Genomic DNA, 21,181 nt, shown 5'->3' on the forward strand with positions numbered 1-21,181 from the left:
GCTAATAACTGACAAGCCATCCCATGTTTCTCTCTTGGTTTCGTGGCCAGGTATCTTATAGTAGGTCCTGAAAAGCTCCTATGATGCTGATATCTGCTATGACTTTATATCCCTATATACCAATGGGAAAGAGAACGAGAAAGCCGCATGTAAGGCAATTCTGGGGAAAACTTTCAATAGATAATGAGAGTGTATCTTAAACTAAAGAATTTTGTGGAACAATGGACTATCATCTTCTTGACAATAGGCAAGTTAGTCTGACGATTTTTAATGAGAAACAGCACTGAAAATATACCAAAACTCGGGACAAAGAGGTAGTTAACAGAAGAATATTTTTAATCTTGGTGTAAAAAGACATTTAAAATGCATCAGTCACTGTGTTTAACAAATAATCTGTTGAACATCTAACAAATAGTCTCCTGAGATGGAAAAAAGAATAGATGCTGACCTGCAGACATTTAGGTCCTGATGAAGCAGTCAGGCTATTAAATATTTACCGAGCAACATGAGCAATGGTATACCAGGAACATAATGTGTTGCTATTGGACCACGTAGCAAGGGAATCCCGTACACATTTTATGGGTCTGACAAGTTTTCTCAGAGGGGGTAAATAACCGAGCTGAGACCCAAAGTATTATTACAAAGTTAATCAATGAAAGAAGAGGAGAAACTCCTGTAGAATGCAGAAAGTGTAAAAAGTTGAGAAGAATTACTTTATATTTTTTTCCGATTCTTGGTTAAATAAAGATACCAAGAAATATCAGAGAACATGTGATCTCCTAAGAAAATATTCTCAGGTCTGTAATTATCCACAGAATTAATTTGAGAAATAAATTTCCACTGCCACCTTTTCATCTCTGAATGTCACATGAAACTCTTCCAATTTTACTGACTACATTTCCTTAAAGAAATCTTACAGTGGAGATATTGGCCTGGAACTATGAATGTCTATAAGACAGTTTTGCCTCAAAGGAGGCTGCAATGTAGTAAAATCCTGGTAATTAGGAATCTTTTAACCTGTAATAGGTATCTATTGAGTATCCTAAAGGACTTTTTTAAGGTTTATTGTGGCAACGCTGGCTGGTGACAAATTCCTTCAGCTTTTGTATGAAAGTCTTATTTTTCCTTCATTTGTGGAAGATTTTTCTTGGGCAGCTTTGCAGGTTGACAGTGTTTAACACTGTTATTTAAAGGTGTTATGCCACAGTCAAAAGGCTTGCTTGTTTGCAACAAGAGATCTCTTTGACATTTGTATATTTGTTCCTTGGTATGCAGCAAATTTTATTTCACTGGCTACATTTAATATTTTCTCTTTGTCTTTTGCTCAAGCAATTTTGTTATGACGTGCCCTAATGTCCATTCTTAATGTTTCTAAAGCATGGATTTAGTTAAGCTGCTTGAAGTAAGTTAAAAATTTATATTTGGAAAATTTAGGCCATTGTTTTTTCAAATATTTTTGCCCTGTCTTTTTTACTCTATCCTCTGTGGACTGTAATCAAATACCTGCACTAAGTGGTTTGCAGTTGCATCAAAGCTCACTGGTGCTCTCTTCCTTAGTTTTCTCAGTATTTTCCTCTCTGTGTCTCATGTAAGTTTTTTTTTGTTTAGTTTTGCTTGTTTTGGTTTTACTATATCTTTAAATTTCTTAATCTATCTTCTTCAGTATTTAGTCTTCTATTAATCACATCTAGGGTCTTTTTATATTTGTAGCCTCCATGCCTCTCCCTAACATGCTCATGCTTTCCTTTATCTTCATGAACAAATAGAATATAGTTTTAACAACTATTTTTATTGGCCTTATCTATTAATTCTATCACCTGTGATGTTTTTCAGTATATCTGTTCATTGGTTGTTTTATTATTATTAATTGAATATCTCTGCTTCTTTGTATGTCTGGTAATTTTTTATTGGATGCCAGACATTTGGAATTTGACTCTTATTGAATACTGGATTTTTTATTCCTAAAAGTATTCTTGAGATTGTTTCTGGCCTACAGAGTTACTTGGAAAGATTTTAATCCTTCTGAGATTTGTTTTATGTGCTGTTAGTTGAGAAAAGAGCAGCGTTTTTTTGCTCCACCCATGAATCAATAGTTCTCTGAATAATTTACTCAAATTCCTGTGAATTAACAGCTTTTAATTTCTATCTGGCTGGTGACCTCAGAGGCTATTCCTAGTCCTGGGTGATTTTGGGGTATTGTTACCCTGGCTTCTTTGGGGTGGTACTTTCCCCAAGCTTAACTGGTTTCATCATATGCATACAGTATATATTTGTACTCAGATGAAGAACTTAGGGGCCTCTTCTGCAGATCTCCAGAGCTTTCTGTGGAGGTCTCTCCACTTAGATACTCTGCCCTGAGACTCTAGCCATCTGGCCCTCTCTGCACTCCTCATTTGAACTGCTTTCTTTGAGATGACCAACAAGTTTCACCTGGATTCTCATCCCTGTCCTGGAAGCTAGCATATTGAAAATTATAAAAAATTATAAAAAGGTTTTCAAGAAAATAGAAAGTAATCAAAGGAATGGGTCTACAAAATGCTTTGTATAAACTACAAATGCATTGTATTTCTTAAGCCCAGTGTGTTTTCTCATGCTTTTAAAACAAAAGAATACAGAGAAGTAAGAGAGTAATTATAAACTAAAATATGAAATGTTATAAGAGAGGTGAGAAAGATAAGGGAAACAAATAAATCCCACAGTTAGTAATAATGTACTTTAAATTTATTATCTCATTAATTCTAAGCACTATTGGAAAAGCGTATCATTCCAGAGGTGTCATAAAAATAAAAAATTTAGCAAAGAACACTCAAAAATATATGTTTTAATTACCAAGGTATATACCCTTTAAAATGAGGAATGTTTGTTTTATTTATTTCTTTTACATAAAGGAAGGCATTTTTCACTAAGATTCCTTTCTCCTTATCTCAGTTGATTTAAAAAAGTCATAGAAGATAATATTCTTTAAGATAAATAACTCTAAATGCAGCTAATTCATAATTAATATTATGATTAAACAGCATATCTTGAATGCACTAACACTGGATACCATTTTCCATAATAAATTTATTATGGATTTAGATATTTAAGGCCCTCTTCTGCGAGTCAACATTGTAACATATCTATAATTTTAACATAGATGATGTTCTATCTCGCTATAGCAGTGGTAAAATTATTTCCAGAAGAAAAAATTTCCAACCCTGTGCAACTTTCAAACTGACAGCATCCTATTTATTTTTTATTAGTTAATGATACCATTTACTGAAGTCAACAACTTAGAGAAAGCAGATATTCTTGACCACTTAGACAATTCTGTTTTCCTCAAGACTGGTAATTCTAAAAAATCAGATCATTTGGCAGATCTTCTTTGCCTTACAAACTATTCCAATATATAATAGCCCTTTGGAGCAATGCTGTATATGTATAAATGCATCATTTTTTAAAAGTTTTTATATTATGGCTTTCATATATTGTTCCACATTGTTCATTACTTTTTCTACCTATTTCAGAAATCTGCCTGCTTCAGCACATATAGATCTCCCTTATTCTTTCAGTGTCCTAAATACTTCCTCATTTTATGTTGTTATACAACTTACCACCAGTTTATGACAGATTTTCTCCAAAGATTTCTTCCAAAATTTGCTATTAATAATGATGGTCATAAAAATCATCCTTACATGTATACACATCTACAAAGTTATAGGATATATTTACCTGACAAATTTATAAAGATAAAACCATTGATTCAAGCAGGAATAAAACTTCACCAAACATTGATAGACAATTCCACATTGACCTCTTAAATATTGTTACCAATTTACATAAGCAATTTTAGTTTTAGATTTCTACCCATCCTGGTCAAAATTGTGTATTATCATTTTTCTATTTTTTCCTAATCAAAGTGGGTAAAATAATTGTTCATTAGTGTTTTAATTTGGAATTGCAGGATCACTGATAAAACTGAGTAAAATTTCATGTTTATAGGCTTGTTTATGCATGACTATGTGACTGCCCTCCAACAAAAACTGTAGACACCCAGGCTGGGTGAGCTTCCCTGGTTGGCAACACTTGGCACATGTTGTCACCCATAATTTCGGGAGGAATAAGCGTGGCTCATGTGACACTTCTGGGAGGGGACACATTGAAACTTGCACCTGTTTTTTCCCAGACTTTTCCCCATATGTCTTTTTCCTTCACTCATTTGAATCTATGTCCTTTTACTGTAACCACAGATCTTACAGAAGTTTCTAAGTCTGGTGAGTCCTCTAGTGAGTCACCCTAAGGGAGGTCTTGGGGACCCCAAACACGCAAATTGAATTTATTCCCATTTCATTTATTGAATAAGCTAACTGATTAAATACCTTTCAAAATACATTAATTTAAACTGGCTTTTCAAAATTGTAAAATAATATGTAAAAATATGTGTATATATACGTAGATATATAAATATACATATAAATCTTCTATTTCAATTGTATTGAATCTATAGAACAGTTTTTGAGACCTGGTATCTTGGCAATGCTGCATCTTCTGGTCATGCATACCTTATAGCTCTCACTTATTTAGGTCTAATTTTTCCTCAGCACTCTTAGCAATATTTTGTAACTTTCAGAGTAAAGGACATGCATATCTTCATTGGGTACATTAACTGGTATTTGATGCTTTTTTGTGCTATTGTAAATGCTATTTGTTAAATTTTATTTTTTCATGTGTTGCTAGAATAGTAATATAAATTATCTAGACCCCAGCAACACTGCTAAATTCATAAACTAATTCTAAATCTCTAATTTTTATTATTACTAAATGAGAAATTTGCATTTAAAATATGCTTTAAAAATGGAATTAGGAAAAAAAGCATATGCAATTTAAAGACATCGCACTGTGCTGAAAATCAACTATCTCTTGCAGTAATACAATGTGCCAATTCATTAAATGCTAACAGAATTCTCAATTTAACTTTTACAAAGACATTAAAAGGTCAGGAATTTTTCAACTATGGTAGTACAAATAGAAGGGCATTATATATCTGATGTCCATCCTTACGACGTTTACAAATTTGACAATGATCTCAATAAAACTTTTAGAATCTCATCTAATAGTATTGCATCCAAAGAATCACAAGTTCATATCCTGCTAAGATCTATATTCTAAAATATTTATGTTCACTTTTCTATTCCTTGCTGTTAATATTAACACTTAAAAAAATAAAGAGAACAGGGAAAGAAGTGCTGTGATAAACTCTTGAACATGTGAAGAATTTATTGCTACTATAGTACACTGTAAAACAAGTCCAAAAAACATTACATGAACTTGGATCATGAAAAATCAAAGGAATAAAATCTTTAGTGATACATGCCTTAAAATCAATTGCATAAAACACCTACATGGCAATATTAGTTTAAGCAACCAATATCCAAGAGTTGACAAAATGTCCCACTGACCAGCATTCATTTAAATATATTCTTATAGAGGTGGAAAAAGAAGATAATGTTAGCTTTCCAAGGTTCATCATAAAAGGACTCTCATGTTCTGCTGACCTAAAAACAAACAACAGCAACAAAAGAATAGACCCCCAAAAAAAACAAAGCCGATGTAGGTGGGGGTGTTAATAGAAAATTAAGCATGCCAAAAGATGCTTTGTGTGAATTAAACCTAAAGCCGAAGTACATATAATCACATTACCAATGAGTTGGGTAACACTGGTAAATGAAATGCTACTGCACAAGAGAGGATCAGTAAGTTAAAACTATAGTTAGGATTGTGGAAAGATGGTGAAGGACTAGCAGGCAGAACTGAATGCTCTCACAAAACAATGGAGAAAGAGCCAAAAGCTGTCTGAGGGACCGGCTTTGGGGGTCAGCAGAATATGACATTGCTACACAATTCCTAGGAGGGTGAGGTACAGAAAGACAAAGAAGCTGAGTGACAAATGTGAGTTACCAAGTACACACACACACACACACACACACACACACACACGGTGGCCAGGAAGGCCTCCCCTCCCCCACCCCCAATACATTAAGCTGGGGGGTAAAACACCTGGCTCACTGTAGACAGAGAGGGGAACATACATCTTCCTCCCTGTCAGCTGTTTCAAAGGAAAATGGAAGGGAGGTTGGGATGTTTTTCTTCAGTGAATTCTGTCAGCAGGGCAGGGCCCACTCTGAATCTCTGATCTGGAGATTGAACACAGGAACTAGAAAAGCCCAAACTGAAACACCTCTGTGGAAAGGTGTGCTGACTAGTACCATCTGCTGGCCAGTTTGGAAACTGCATGGATAAAAGCTGCTCTCTGTATCCAACCCCTGGGAGAAAATCTTTGCCCCACAATTGAGTCCCTGGTCTGATTTTGAAAATTTAAGCTAGGCAATTTTAAAGACTAAGAACAAATTGAGTCAAATCCCAAAGAAGAGCTGTGGGAGAAAAAAATGAGAGAAATTAGCCATCAGATTAAATACACCAATATATTCAGATGCTTAGACATCAGCAAAAAACTACAAGCCATTTGAGGAAACAGGAAGTGATGGCCCAGTCAAAAGAACACACCAAATATCCTAAAGAGATATGTGTTACCAAAAGACTGGATTTGCAAGAGACACTAAAGGGGTGCTGCAGCCTGAAAGGAAAAAACAAGGGTGAGATATTTGGAGAGTTTAGAAATGAAGATTATTAGGGAGGAAAAACTGAAAGATAAGAAGACAGACAATAAAACCATATGACAACAGAGAGCTGAAGGATAAAATGGATGAAGCAATTCAAAGTTTTCAAATAGCCCTTCACATTTATCCAATGAACTCTGAAATATGGAAAGAAGACCTTTCTTGGGCAAGAACACTCCAGGAGCAGCAGAAAATGGCACAGAGGAGTAAAAAGAGTTGAATCATCAACAGAAGTAACAGATTTCTCACCAAAGTCAATTCCTGACTATGACTTTGAAAGATGAGATGGTTATTTGTGCACGATTGCTGAGAAACAGAAGACAGCTTCAACAAATAAAACAATGTTATTGTACAGACTGTAACTGAGAAAGAAGATGGTGATCCAACACTAGATGGCTGGTCTTATCAAAGCCTGAAGGAAAATGCATAGCATGAATTATTTGAATCTGTCTTCTTTGATTACCATGTAAAGTTTTAGAAATAGGGACATTTATTCTGGAGAAACAAGACAAAACTTCTGTTTATAAGATAAGTTTTTCAGATGAAGCATATAAATCTAAATAATAGCATTATTGTATACTGTTTGGACTATGCTTTGATAAGTTATAGTTTATACTTAAGATTAGAATTTTGAGCAAAATGTTTTTGATTTATAAATTTAATTTAATCTAAATATGGATGGAGACATTTTAAAGACACAACTTGAAAAGCAAATTCTTGAGTAAATAACTTGGTCAGTGTTATTAAAGCACTGACTCATTAACATTTGTTTTATGATGGAGGAGATAAGTGTTTGCTTTCTCTCCTAGAAATATACTGATGTTACTATGCATTCAGTTTTCCTTGATTATGTAGAGTAAGTTTTTCACAAGGCTTAAAGATTTTTAAATTCATGTTGATTCAAAGTTATGGTTTTGTTACATGTGGAATCTGAAACCTCAGCCAAAAATGCATGCAAATGTTAACTTTCTGAAGTTTCTCTTAATTCTGATTTGTGCTTAAGTTTTTTACTTTAAAGAAATCATAACAATGGTAGTCGCCTCCTTCAGTATTTGTTAGATGTGTGAAGTACTGATAAATGTCACAAAGATGGTTTTATTTTTTAGATTATTACTATAGGTAGGTTAGTCCTTACCACGTGAGTCAGTTTTTAAACGTGAATTTCTTTACTGAGACAGTTTTATAGATATATCAAAATAAATTATACTGCTACATTAAAAAAAAAATAGGGGATGATGTGGGAGAGGGAGGGCAGTACATGGGAATCCCTCATACTTTCTATGTAATTTTTCTGTAATCCAAAACCTCTTTAAAAATAAAGCTTTTATATATTTTTAAAAAAAACCATAGTGCGCAAATCCAAATCAGTGGCACTTTCTGCATAAAGCAAAATATTCACTATCAGCTGTAAAGTTTGGCTAGTCAAACTGTTTCATTAAATCACGGGACTGGACAGTTTGCAAATTTTTTAAACTTGCAATGTCTAAAATTCATTTTTACTGTAATTGAAGACAGAAGAGTGTTGGATTCTTTTAGGTGCTTGCCTATACTGCATAAGTGAATTTAAGAATACATCAGTTTAGTGAGGCCAGCAAAAAGAATTTATTGGGAAATGGGGGAAAGAACAGAGCTTGCTGAGAAATGGGAGAGAAAGATGGAAATAAACACCAAGACTTGGTGCAGGCCCTTCCAGGCAAAGAGAGGGAGCCCTGCCTTGTATGGTTAACTCTTAAACTGTTAATTATTCCTCCCCTGTGCTAATGATAAGGGGATGAGCCGCAGGTGTTATTGGTAACCCCATCAATGTTGGGGGCCAATGGTGAGGCCTGTTTGGAATATCCAGGGCCAAAGGGAAGTCCTGGAAAGAGAACTGGGACCTCAAGGTTAAACTGTCTCAGCAGGGACTTGCAGCCCCGTTGTCTGTCCGCCATGTTGTGGCTTGTCTCCTCATTTCCTTGGCTAACCTGCCTTATAATGAGGCATAAGTTTTATTAGTAAGATCAAACAGGTACATAAGTAGATAATGCAAGGAAAAAAAGAGATGGTGAACATCTGTAAAGCTCTTCTCACATTTCACTTTAAAAATGTTTAGGGAAAAAAATCTTTTAAAAATTTGCCATTATCCTAGCAAAAACAAACAAACAAAACAAATCCCAAATGGACAACCAAGCATCATTAAAATCACATTACACAGATGGATCATCATGCTTTCATCTGGCTTATCTATCACTTCTAGTTTAACTGGGATGCTTTTCCAATTTAAAAATTGTGATACATGAAGATGTAACTTTAACGGATAATTTTGAATTTGGATTTAACTTTGTTGAACATTATGAGAGAGTATATTTATTATAGTAAGTGCAGCACATTTTTCTATTAGAAAAAAAATTAAGTCTTTTACCTGTCTTCTTAAGTTAAACTTGTGACTTCACAAAGGGTGCAAATGGCTGGATGGTCTTACAGTGCACACATGTATTATGAACTATGTCCTTAACAAATCTAATGATTTCTTTACAGTTACTTTCTTCATTTCGTCTTCGGTGGGTTAGCTGTTCAAGACGGAATCCAGAACTCGGTCCACCATACTGATAACTTGCTTTCTTTTCAGACAGCTTCAGTATCTGAAATGAGCAAATCAATTTTTCATCTTCACTCATCATTCTACCAGCATCATCAACTTCGCCTAAGTAATTTGGGCTGAAAACAGGGCTACTTTTTTCCTTGCCAAGGAAAATTGTTGTTTAGCAAATAATTCATACCCATATTCAACTACCAGATGAGCTTGACAAATCAAATCCAAACCAGGACGATTCAGAAATTTCTTGACGACATCAGCTTCAAAAGGGAAGGAAATGCTCCTTAGCTTCAGAATTTTTTCCTGTCAGACTTAATATCATCTATTGCAACGCAAATTACACACGAATCATTTTATCCCAGCCTAGCATGTCCTTCCCTGGGTTAGAGCACTGTGAATCACAAAGCAAACCTGTCTCAGGGACATCAGTGGGTCTCATAATTCTCCGAATCTGCTCCATTGATTACAAGTCTGGTCAAAGGCCCAGTGACAAGAGAAGATCTTCTCATCCACAATGGCAGCTGCAGGCAGTTAAGACAATCGATGAGTCTTCACAATTTAACAGGAACGTTCGTTTTTTGCATTCCTCCTAGAATCGTAAATGTGAATGACGCTAGCACACTCATGGATTCCTCTTATGAGAAAGAAGTTCTCTGGATATTTGATTTACAAGTCAATGGCAAACAACTGGTCTCCAAAGGCTGCTTTCCTGGGTCCACGTCTCCTAAAATAGTCGGCCTCTGATGCGAAACCTCCGTGTTCAAATGATCTCAGTAAATTCGTATACTATCCGCCCAATTCCAAAACAATCAGGGGGCTGAGAAAGATCTCCTGAACCTGGGTACGTAAGCCCCGCCCTTCCGCTTCCGGCGTCTGCCCAGTCTTTCTAGAGGCAGTTCTAGTACTCCGGGCAAGAGGGTGACGTCACGGTCAGCGTTTGCCCGCCATTTTGTCCTCCCCAGGGTCTCCCACCTGGCAGCGGGAACCGGGTCCCTTCTCCTGGAGGTTGCGGGGCTTCGCCTTCTCTCTCCCCTACGACCCACGTGGCCTTTACGCCTCGGCCCCTGTCTGTCCCACCCTCAATCAGTCCTGTCCCCTACTCCCGCCTCACCAAGTCTTGTGAGCGCACACACACTTGGATGCACACTGGATCACTTAATCCTGATTATATTTTTTATAAACCTAATAAATTAAGGCAGATTACATATTTGGTAAATACAAGCAAATACACGACTCTTTTTTTTATGATAGGCCCTTTCTAATACCGTCTTTTATCATCAAAAATCTCCTTAGCTTCAGAATTTTTTCCTGTCAGCCTTAATACCATATATTGCAATGGAAATTACACACGAACAGCCTATTACTCTTATATATAGATAGAATCTATAGACAGCATCACCTGCTATGGTTGTGTCTTTGTCATAAAGCATATAACGTTTTTTGAAAGGCTTCATTTTCAGTCTTTATATCAATATTATTGAGAAATCATTATTTTGCTTTAAACTTCACTTTTCCCTCTTTTTCTTATAGAAGTAGGTGTTATGTGAAAACCCAGTAAGTCTATTTCAGCTAGCCTTATTTAGACATCAATATTCAAGCAAAAGGTATACTGACAGTTCACCTCCTGTATTAAAGTTAGTGAGGTAGTTTAATCCAGTGGAGACAGAGCCTGTGAAAGTTAAAGTTCATGTGTCAACTTGGCTGGGTAATGCTGCCCAGTTGTTTGGTCGAATAAGCACCGGCCTAATAGTGTGTGAGATCATTTCTTGGACTTAAATCATCAGTAAATTGATTGCATATATGGCTAATTGCATATATAATCAATTGAGAAGATTGCCTTCAACAGTGAGATGCCTCATCTAATCAGGTGTCATCCTTAAAAGGAGAAATGATTTCATCAGTCAGAAGAATTTCCATCTCTACTTCAGTTACCCAACTTCTCCTGGGGAATTGATTGAAAACCTTCCTTTATATCCTGCCCTACATATTTTGGACATGTGCATCCCCAGAGTCCTGTCTCATAATATTTACAGATCTCTCCTGTCATTCTGTTTCCCTAGAGAACCCTGATTAAAACAGAGCCTAACAATGTAAATCATTATAATTTTATAAGCTGTAACTTTGAACTGTCTTGCTTGCAATTGCAGATGCTCTGTGTTTGGGGGGATGGGCTTTATCCATCATCACCCTTTTGTTTGTTGTCCTAGGCTAGTCCAATGAACCAAAAAGTAGATGTTTGTTGCAACTCTTTTGAGATTCACAGCTCAAATGGAATATGAACAGCTGTAAGATTTAAGTCTCTGGGACATGGATTTAAGGGGACTATGGAAGCACACGACTTTGTAAGTCTCATTACTGCTGATGCTAAATTTAATTATTTTGTTATGGTGGTGTCTGGCATTTTTCTCCACTGCAACAGTTGCCATCTTCCCCTTTGTAATCAACAAGTAGTTTATAGCAAGGTAACTTGAGTCTATGCAAGTAAAATGTTTCTCATAATAAACTCTGTTAGAGATTTGCAATAATTAAAAAGCTATAGCTCAGTTTCCCCTGATATGCATTGGGAAAAGGCTAACCCCCATGTCTGAGGGCATGGCACTTCCCCACAGGTTAAAAAAAGAAACCAGGTAGAGATAAAAATAAAAGGAGATAAAGGCCTTCCCTACCTGCATATCAGAGGGAGAGGGAAACCTTCACTATCTACATATCCAAGGGAGATAAAGAAACACTTTAACCCCTACAGATCAAAGAAACATCTGCTCCTGCAGCATTCCAAGAAACCTTAATTCCCTAACCCATTACCCTCTAGCTATATTGGGGAAAATTTTCATCTCTAGAGCTTCTTATTGGTCCCTATGCCTCACTCAGACCCTCAACCCCTCCGACCAACTATCATTCCCCCACCTAGGAAAGTTCTGTATAAATTCAAATCCCCTCCTTCCAGGAGTGAGCTGAAGTCTCTCTTCAGACCCCCACCATGCTGGTGGAGGGACTGAAGTCTGTTCTTCAGACCCCCTCCATTGGGAGAGCTTCTCAATAAATTCTCTGCCTATGGTCATATCAGTCTCCATGTCCCAGTGAACGCCATTTTTCTCCGACAATCTCACCTACTAATAGTAACATTCACTAATGACTCAAGGCCATCAAAAATTATTGTGGTGTTACCAAAGGTGATTTTTTTGAATTTCCAATTTTACACTTATTAATTAGACATCCACTCTAGGAAAGAACTGTATTCATTTATTCATGTATTATTTATTTTCTATAGGGATGAACATATGCACCATTATTTTATTGTATGGGTTACAGTTCATTTCTGTCATTATTTACCTATTACATTTCCCTAGTCTTGGGATTCCATCAAGTTGACTCTTCTATTCTTTCAACATGACCAATTATTTTTGAGTACTTCCTTATTTTTTGCACCTTTATTTCTAAGCTCTCTCAATGGGCAGAGCTAGGAAATATATGTATGTATATGCACACATCTTTACTTAATTCTATACCCATGTATCCACATGTATATTAAAAAAAAAAAACACCTTGAGTTCATGTAGATATCTATAATTGAATCAAATACCACAGGGTTTATTCTACTCCATTCCCCCTTTCTTTCTCTGTGAGAAACATGTCTCATTATCCACAACATATTTGCTTATTCACTCCACCCAGAATGTACATACAATATCTTTAGAATTGTTCACACATGCACATGTAAAAAAACATTTACACTAACTAGAGTATATTTGTATATAGTTTTTTCCTCTATAGTACATATTCAAATTCCAACTTATTAGGTTAGTTTATTTCTTCCACCTTGCATTCAGCATGGATATGTTATTCATTTTTAATATAATTAGCCTTATATTTTGTTATTTGTGTTTGTTAGGGTTCTCCCAACATTTGAATTGATTTCTAGTACTTATTCCTTTTTTTTTCTTTTTTTTTTAAATGTATGTGAAAATTTGTGGTGGTCCAGAAAGTCAGAAATATAGCAAGGTATTTTACAACTGCATAGTGCTCCATGGTGTGGCTGTACCACAGTATATTCAACAACTTTCTTACATATTGGCGTTTAGGCTATTTACAATAGTTTGCAATTACAAACAATGTTACATGTATAAACTTGGGCTGGAATGTTTTTGTATTGCTGGAGGTATACCTTCAGGGCAAGACCTAGAAGCAGGATTGATGGGATTGGTGGGTAAATAAATAAGTGCCTAGGTATTTTTCAGATGTTTCCAAATTTCCATCCAAAAGGTTTTTGCCAGTTTTATTCCCACCAACCATGCATTAACTGCAGCTTTCCTTTCATCATTGCCAAAAGAAATCTTGTCATTTTTTAAAATGTTCATGATCTGATACCTGAGAAATGGAATCTCAATCTTGTTTTAATTAGCATTTCTTTCTAATTGAGTATATGTTTGAACATCTTTTAATATGCTTAATGGCAATTTCTTCTCTTTATTGTGATATTTTCATGGCTTTTCATTGCATTTTTCTATTGTTTTGCTCTTTTTCCTTCATTTTTTAAGAGTTCTTTATATTTTAGAGCTATTAATTAGCCATTTTCTCTGATATATGTTGTATACATTTTTCCCAGTTTATCAGTTGCCTTTGACTTTGTTTAGGTTCTTTTTGCCATGATGCTTTAAAATAATTTCATGCAGTCATGTTTTTCAAGATTTTTCTGGAAGCACGATGCCAGAATGCCAGAGTGCTGTTGCTTGTTTACAATATGATTTTCTTTTAAATTTGTTTATTTTTATTTTTTTATAAACAAAAATAAGTTAAATTAAAAAAATACTTTCAGGATTTCTATAATTTATAACTAATATTATATCTATTATTTTATAATTACCCATTGAATAACCTCATTGCTTTGTTTCCATTACAGAGCTCAATCTAAAACCCATGTTAATAAGCAGGAAAAGAATCAAACAATACAATGAATGGGTGTAACTGTGTTCTAATTCATTTTTATTACAGAATCAGGTTTTGTGCTGGATTTTGCCATAGTTGGCATGCTCCTGACTTAGAGTACTGCTTGCACAAGAATAAGTGCTAAATAAGTATTTATTGAAAGAAAAAATAAATGTGTATTTTTGTTTTTCATTGTGTCTCCAGTCGCTAGGGTGAGATTGGCTTTATGGGGAACTAAAAATGGTGAATGAATGGGTTGTTTATACCACTTAACTTTTCTGGGGCAAAACCCTCCTCTGTCATATAAAAGAGCAGAAATTCTGCAATAATATACTATGCTGTGGAAGATAATTTAGGCTAGTAATATTATCAGTATTAGCTTCCTTCTTACAAAATATACCAATTTAGGTAAATCTGTTAGACTTTTGAAGTGTTTATTCTTATCTGGAAAATAGAGTGATAATATTCATAGTTTTCACAGAGTTGTTGTGAGGAAAAATATGTATAAAGTATATAGCATAGTCCCTGACAATGAGTAAGTACTAAATAAATAAATAAATGTTATAAATACAATAATGATGGTGATGTCTGCATTGGAGATAAAATGCAATGGACTTGGGGAAAGCCCTTATACTCAAGATAATCATTATTTAATAAGAAAACTATGCTTGTACAAATTAATGTAATAATAATAAAACAATAAACAATAAATAAATGAAAAGAAATTACAGGTGTTTACTTTTAAGCTAGGAAATATGAAAAGACATTCCATTTCTGATTGAATTTGGATTTATAGGATAAATAGTATTTTCTTTTTAAAGAGAAAGGTGAGTGGAATCAAGGGAGAAATTTCTAGGAATAATATAATTTATAAGCAAAAGAATAGTAATGCCACTGTGAGGCACATTTCATTACTTGTTCTAAACTATTATGGATACTTCCTGGTAGTAGGGAGATAAGAAATAAGTAATCACAGATGCAAACAAAGATTATAATTTTATATAACACTCACTGTCATAAAGGAAATGAAAATAAGCAGATATTGATTGACTGGTCACAGTTTAGGCTGGTTGGGGATATTTCTTTAAGATACTGATATTTGACCAGATTCTGATAGGATGAAATCATTAAATGCAAGGGTGACTGAGAAATCAGGAAAATTTTAGTCAGTATTGTCAGGGTGGTAAAAACAATTGAGAAATGATCAGATTCTAGAAATATATTGAAAATAAGAGATGCTAAAGAATTGAACGTGGATTATGGAACAAAAAGAAAAATGATTGATGGCCCTAAGGTAAGGTTTGTGACCTTTGCAAATGGAAGAATAAAATTTCAATTAATATTGAAAGACTAGTAGGAGCAGTTTTATTGGGGGGACTGGATATTGAGGAAGCCAGAATGTCAGATAGGGACATCTTAATTTGAGAATTCTTTAGATATTCAAGCTGGGAAATTGAGAAGACCTTTGACTAGAAGAGTTTTTATATCAAAAGAGAGGTATGGATTGAAAAGTATATATATATAAGGCCACTGACCTTCTCCAACACTTAGCAATCCTGGAAGAAAAGAGGAACTTGCAAAAATAGACTTAGGAAAAGTTGTGAAAAAAAAAAAGAGGAGATGCTGTGGAATAGAAGTGAAGAAAATATTTTTATGGTGACTCAACCATAAGATATGATACTAACTGCACAAACATAGTGAAGACTGTCATGCTTGGAAGCATGGAACTGGTAAATGACCTTGGGAAGAGTAGTTGGGGGGTGTGGTGGAGATGTTACCTGATTATCATAGAAATGAGATATAATGAAAGATAAGAAATTGCAGACAGAAAATGCAGACTTTTCAAAGAGTTTTTGTGTAAAAGTAAGGAAAGAAATGAGTGTAAGATAAGGGAACAGAGAGCATGTTGTTTATATTAAGATGGGGAAAATGTTCAGCATGTTCACACACAGACTTGTTTGATACACCAGAGAGGAATAAAAAAGAGAATAATTGGTGGACTAGTATATTGGAAAAAGTGAAAAGAGATGGAATTTAGGGCACAAGTGAAGGAATTGGCCTTAACTAGGGCTCTACACTTTTCATCAATAGTAACAAGTCAGAGAATGTGGACAACAGAGGCAGAGAGATGATTAGACATAGGGATAGAAGTCTGCAGATGTGCTCTTATGTTTGCTTCAAATTTCTCAGTAAATGGGAAAACATAGTCATCAGTGGAGACAGAGAAAGTGGGAGGATGCCTTTGTGGCTCGAGGAAAGAATACAACGTATGAAGGGCTCATTCCCAAGCTGCTTTAAGGGTCCACTTGAACACTGGGATCATGGTTTTTATGTGAGAACTGTCAGCATATTTGTCTGTTTTTCTTCATCGAAGTTTCAGCTGAATAGGTGTGTGAAAGTTTGAAGCTGTATATACCCCAGAAAAAAACATGCTCTTAAATTTAATCCATTCCTGTGAGTGCAAACCCATTGTAAGTAGGATCTTGTGATGAGGCAGCTTCACTTACGTTGTGTCCCACCCCATTCAGGATGGGTCTTGATCCTCTTACTACAGTTCTTTTTAAATGGAATGAATACAGACCCAGAGAAGAGAAAGCCACAGAAGCAAGAAACTAAAATCAATGAAACCCGGAAGAGAGGAGAGAGACCGCAGACACTGCTATTTTGCCTTGCCATGTGACAAAGGAGTCAAGGGTCCTTGGCAGCCAGTGTTCTGGGAGATGCCTTGATTTGGACATTTTCTTGGACTCAAACTGTAAGCTAATAAATTTCCATTGTTTAAGCCAACCTATTTCATGGTGTCTGGTTTAAGCAGCCTAGGAAACTAAACCAAGGTGAGGAGTAGGCAGAGTTAGATTTAACTAAGGTTGTTTAGGACTTTAATTTTAATTTAACACTGAGTGAAACATTCATGGAGTAAGGAAGGGAACAATTCTGCAAAGCAATAATTATACTGATTGACTACAAACTGTAAGTGCCATCATCAAGGAGTCAGTTTTCAGAGCTGCAAGGTGGGACTTTCTTAATAGATGACATTTGCTTCAAAAGGACACACGAGTTTTAAGAGATGAGGAGAAATGGGATGTGTGATCCTAAAATGCAGTTTAAAAATTCTTACGGAGGTTAGTATTTGGTAGATAAGGTAGAATCTAAGATTCTGGGCATTTTGTGGTAAATTGATATGCATGAGATAAGCACTGAGGAACTCAGGCAGCTAATATTAATGAAGCTGTGAATGTCAAGGAGAGGAAGGCATGTCTTCTTGCCAGGAACACACAGAATACTTGGTCTGCCATGTGACTATAATTGATGGAAGCTTGGATTCTGAAGAGGAGGCATCTTCCGCCATCACATGGGCACACCCTCATGACTCATGCTAATGGTGGCATGCATAAGGATGTCTTACAGTGAGGCAAAGTAGAAAGGCACAGTAGCTGTTGAAAAATCTTCCCAGTTACTAATTTCTACTTAATACACAACCAACTACACTAAAGCCAAACTAGCACATTAATAAGTAAACAAGCAAAAAACCCACAATATATTAATTTAAAATTTGTGATAAAATTATACAAAATAATCACTTCATAATTCAAGTGGAATACTCCAAGATAAATCAGCTTGCAATAATTTACCAGCTTTGTTATACTTAAGTTTTCATATCCATGAACTAGGAAAAAATAAGCTTTAATATTGTAGAGATACCAAATATTTGTGTGTACTAACAGCAAGATAGCTAAGGATTATTTGAATTAATAAAAGCAACAGCAGATTTTTCTAATCAATAACTATTGGAATGTTGGTGGTGAATGACTGCCATCCACTTAATTTTATGTTTGTAAATAAATAAGCATAGGATTGAACAAAAATTAAAAGAGAAAGAAATTTAGAAAAAGTATCAATAAACTAATACCTACAGAGCAATTTAATTGACATGAAAATCAGAACAAGCAGTAAATTTGATTTATTAACATCCACACAAAAATGTAGATTTTATTTAATTTCACAAATCTTTGAAATGCTTGAGAGCACTATAATTATTCAATGTTAATTAAGATCGCTAATTTGAGTCAAATAATTACATTTGAGAAAGACTCCAAGCTTAGAAAATTTTAATGGGTATTTTATTAAATTATCCTAGAGAAATGAGAAATTGTAACTCTAACTATTTCCTAATTAATAGTTTTCAGATACTCAGTTAATTCTGATATTAAAACAGCTGGGCCCTGAGCCTCAGCAGAGTTGCAATTCCTACTCTCTGGTTCGTTAGACTTACCCAGGTCAGCTAATAGGGAGGTGAAGATGGGCAACCACCACACCAGGGAGCCAAGAGTGCCTACAACAAAGCAGAAGAATTGCGTCCATCATCCCTGTGGAATCTAAGCCCCCTCTTGATCTAAAGGTGGAATGGACATCACCATCTCAGGGACCACAGAATGAAGGAATAAAATATGGATCAGAGTGGACTTACTGATATTCTACTATAAAAATATTGTGACTATTAATAGAAATTGTAGCATTGAGGTGGAGAAAGTGGCCACAGTAGTTGCTGGGGGCAGGGAAAGGGAAGAAGAGATGTGATGTGGGGGCATTTTTGGGATTTTGAGTTGTCCTAAATGATACTGCAGGGTCAGATGCTGGGCTTTATATATCCTGCCATAACCCACTGAATGTACTGGGAAAGAGTGTCAACTACAAGGTAATCTATTATCTACGTGGTGCAGCAATGCTCCAAAATATGTTCACCAAGTGGGATGAGTGTGCCACAATGATGGGGGAGGTTGTTGGTGTGGGAGGAGTGGGGTGAGGAAGTGGGGGGTATACAGGAACCTCTTATGTTTTTTAATGTAACATTTTTGAGATGTATATATCTTAAAAAAATACAATTTACAAAAATGATGGGGGTAGGGGTGTGGAGTGGGTTATATGGAAACCTCTTATGTATGTTTCTTAATGTAATATTCTTTGTGATCTATTAACTTTAATAAAAAAAAGTATTTTAAAACGTGTAGGTAATGTTATTTATAAATATAGCAGGCAACCTGAAACAAATAATAGCAAATAAAATTCAGTAGTATATTTAAACTATAATACACCATAATCAGGAAAATATAATTTAGGAATGGAAGAATTGTTCATATTTAGAACATATTAATGTGCTATTACATATCAGATGAACAATAAAAATACACTGGTTGCTGTTCTCAATAAATAGCCGAAAGGTAATTTCTAATCTTAAAGTATTTCTGAGAGAAAGAATTTTAAAGAAAATAAATAAATAATCTGTCAGAGTATAAGGATAACCAAGTACACATTAAAAGTCAACTTAGGGGAATGGATGTGGCTCAATCTGGAGGTCCTGGGTTTGGTTCCCAGTGATTCTGAAAAAAAAAAAAAAACAAAATAAACAACAAGCAAAACAAATGAAAAAACCAACTCAGGGAAACCAAAGTGGCTCAGTGGTTGGGCATAAGTTCCTGGATTCAGTCCCCAGCACCCCCCTCCACCCTGGTACTGCAAAAAAAAAAAAAAAAAGTTAACCTAATACCGACTACTATAGTCATAAAATTAGTCTTCTTTATGTTGGGTGGAGTCAAGTTTTTTCAGTGCTCATTATTACTTTTTAAATTCTTTCGGAATTTCTAACCAAATGAAGAAGAAACTATACCTATAGGATAAGAAAGAGAAAATGGCCATATAACTGACTATTTAAAAAGTCAAAACATAATTATGAAACAGAATCACAGCCTGTTTATTGTGAAAATTGACATGGCTGATTATAAAATTCACAAGTAAATACAAAGAATCAAGAATAACCCATAAATTGATGGAAAGAAACACAAACAACATCAAAGAAGGATATGTTTATTCCACTGAGTAGCAACATTTATTATAAAATTACAGTACTTATAACAGTATGAGTCTGGTGTAAGTGTAGGCAATTAGACCAATGGAACAGAATATAGATCCCAGAATGAGCTGACTTATAAAATAAAGTGGCACTGTAGAGCAGGGGTGAAACAGTGGTTTTGCTAAAAGGGGTAAGTTCCTTGTAGAAATGTATAAGGAGAAAAAAGAAATATAAATTTAATTCTTCCTCATACCATGCACAAAATTCCAATTCTAGATTGATTGTTGATGAAAATATGCACGTTAATAAAACAAAGCTTCTAGAAGACAATTTAAGAGATGTTCTTCATGATAGTAGATAGCTCAAACAGGAGTAGATACATTAAACATGATATATCCACACACCAAAATTAATTTTAAAAAGAATTCGACAATTGGATTGCATTAAAATTGTTACTGTGTTTATCAAAACACACTATAATAGTTATGAAAATTAAAAGCTACAAAACATTGTTGAAAGAAATGTTAACAAAAGACCTAAATAAATAAAAGATCCCCCATGTTCATGGGTTGGAGACTCTCCAAATTGATCTACAGATTCAAAGCAACCCCTGTAAAATCCAAACTAGCCTTTTTAAAAATAATAAAATAAAAAAGAAATTAAAAGATCTTAAAATTCATATGGAAATGCAAGGAACTTAGAATAGTGAAAACAATCTTGCAAAGAGGAACAAATTTGGAGGAAATCATGAAATTAAATTTCATGATTTCAAATCTACTATAAAGCTACTGTAATCAAAACAGTATGTTAATGGCATAGGATAGATATATAGATAAGTGGAATAGGACTGAAAGTATAGAAATACAGCTAACGTCTACAGTCAATTGATTTTTCACAAGGGGCCAAGACAATTCAATGTGATTACAATAGTGTTTCCAAAAAATAGTGCAGTGACAACTAGGTATCTGCACACGAAAGAATGAAATTGGACCCTTACCTTATGTAATAAACCAAACATTTGTTTAAAAGCTTCCTCTCAATTAAGAGATGGAGTAGGCATCATCATCCCAGAGTCCTAAAGATTGAGGAGTAAAATATGGACTAGAGTGGATTTACTGGTATTCTACTATAGAATCATTGTGATTCTACCAATGGAAGAAATTATATCATTGATGTGGA

General features: G+C 34.9%; 1 pseudogene; it reads right to left on the reverse strand.

Annotated features, from left to right (window-relative positions):
* Positions 1-9,070: 9,070 nt before the first annotated feature.
* On the reverse strand, positions 9,071-13,586 carry LOC111760298 (serine/threonine-protein phosphatase PP1-beta catalytic subunit pseudogene; annotated as a pseudogene).
* Between the last annotated feature and the right edge of the window lie 7,595 nt (positions 13,587-21,181).

This window comes from Dasypus novemcinctus, chromosome 25, assembly GCF_030445035.2.
Source record: "Dasypus novemcinctus isolate mDasNov1 chromosome 25, mDasNov1.1.hap2, whole genome shotgun sequence".
In the NCBI taxonomy this organism is placed as follows: Eukaryota; Metazoa; Chordata; class Mammalia; order Cingulata; family Dasypodidae; genus Dasypus; species Dasypus novemcinctus.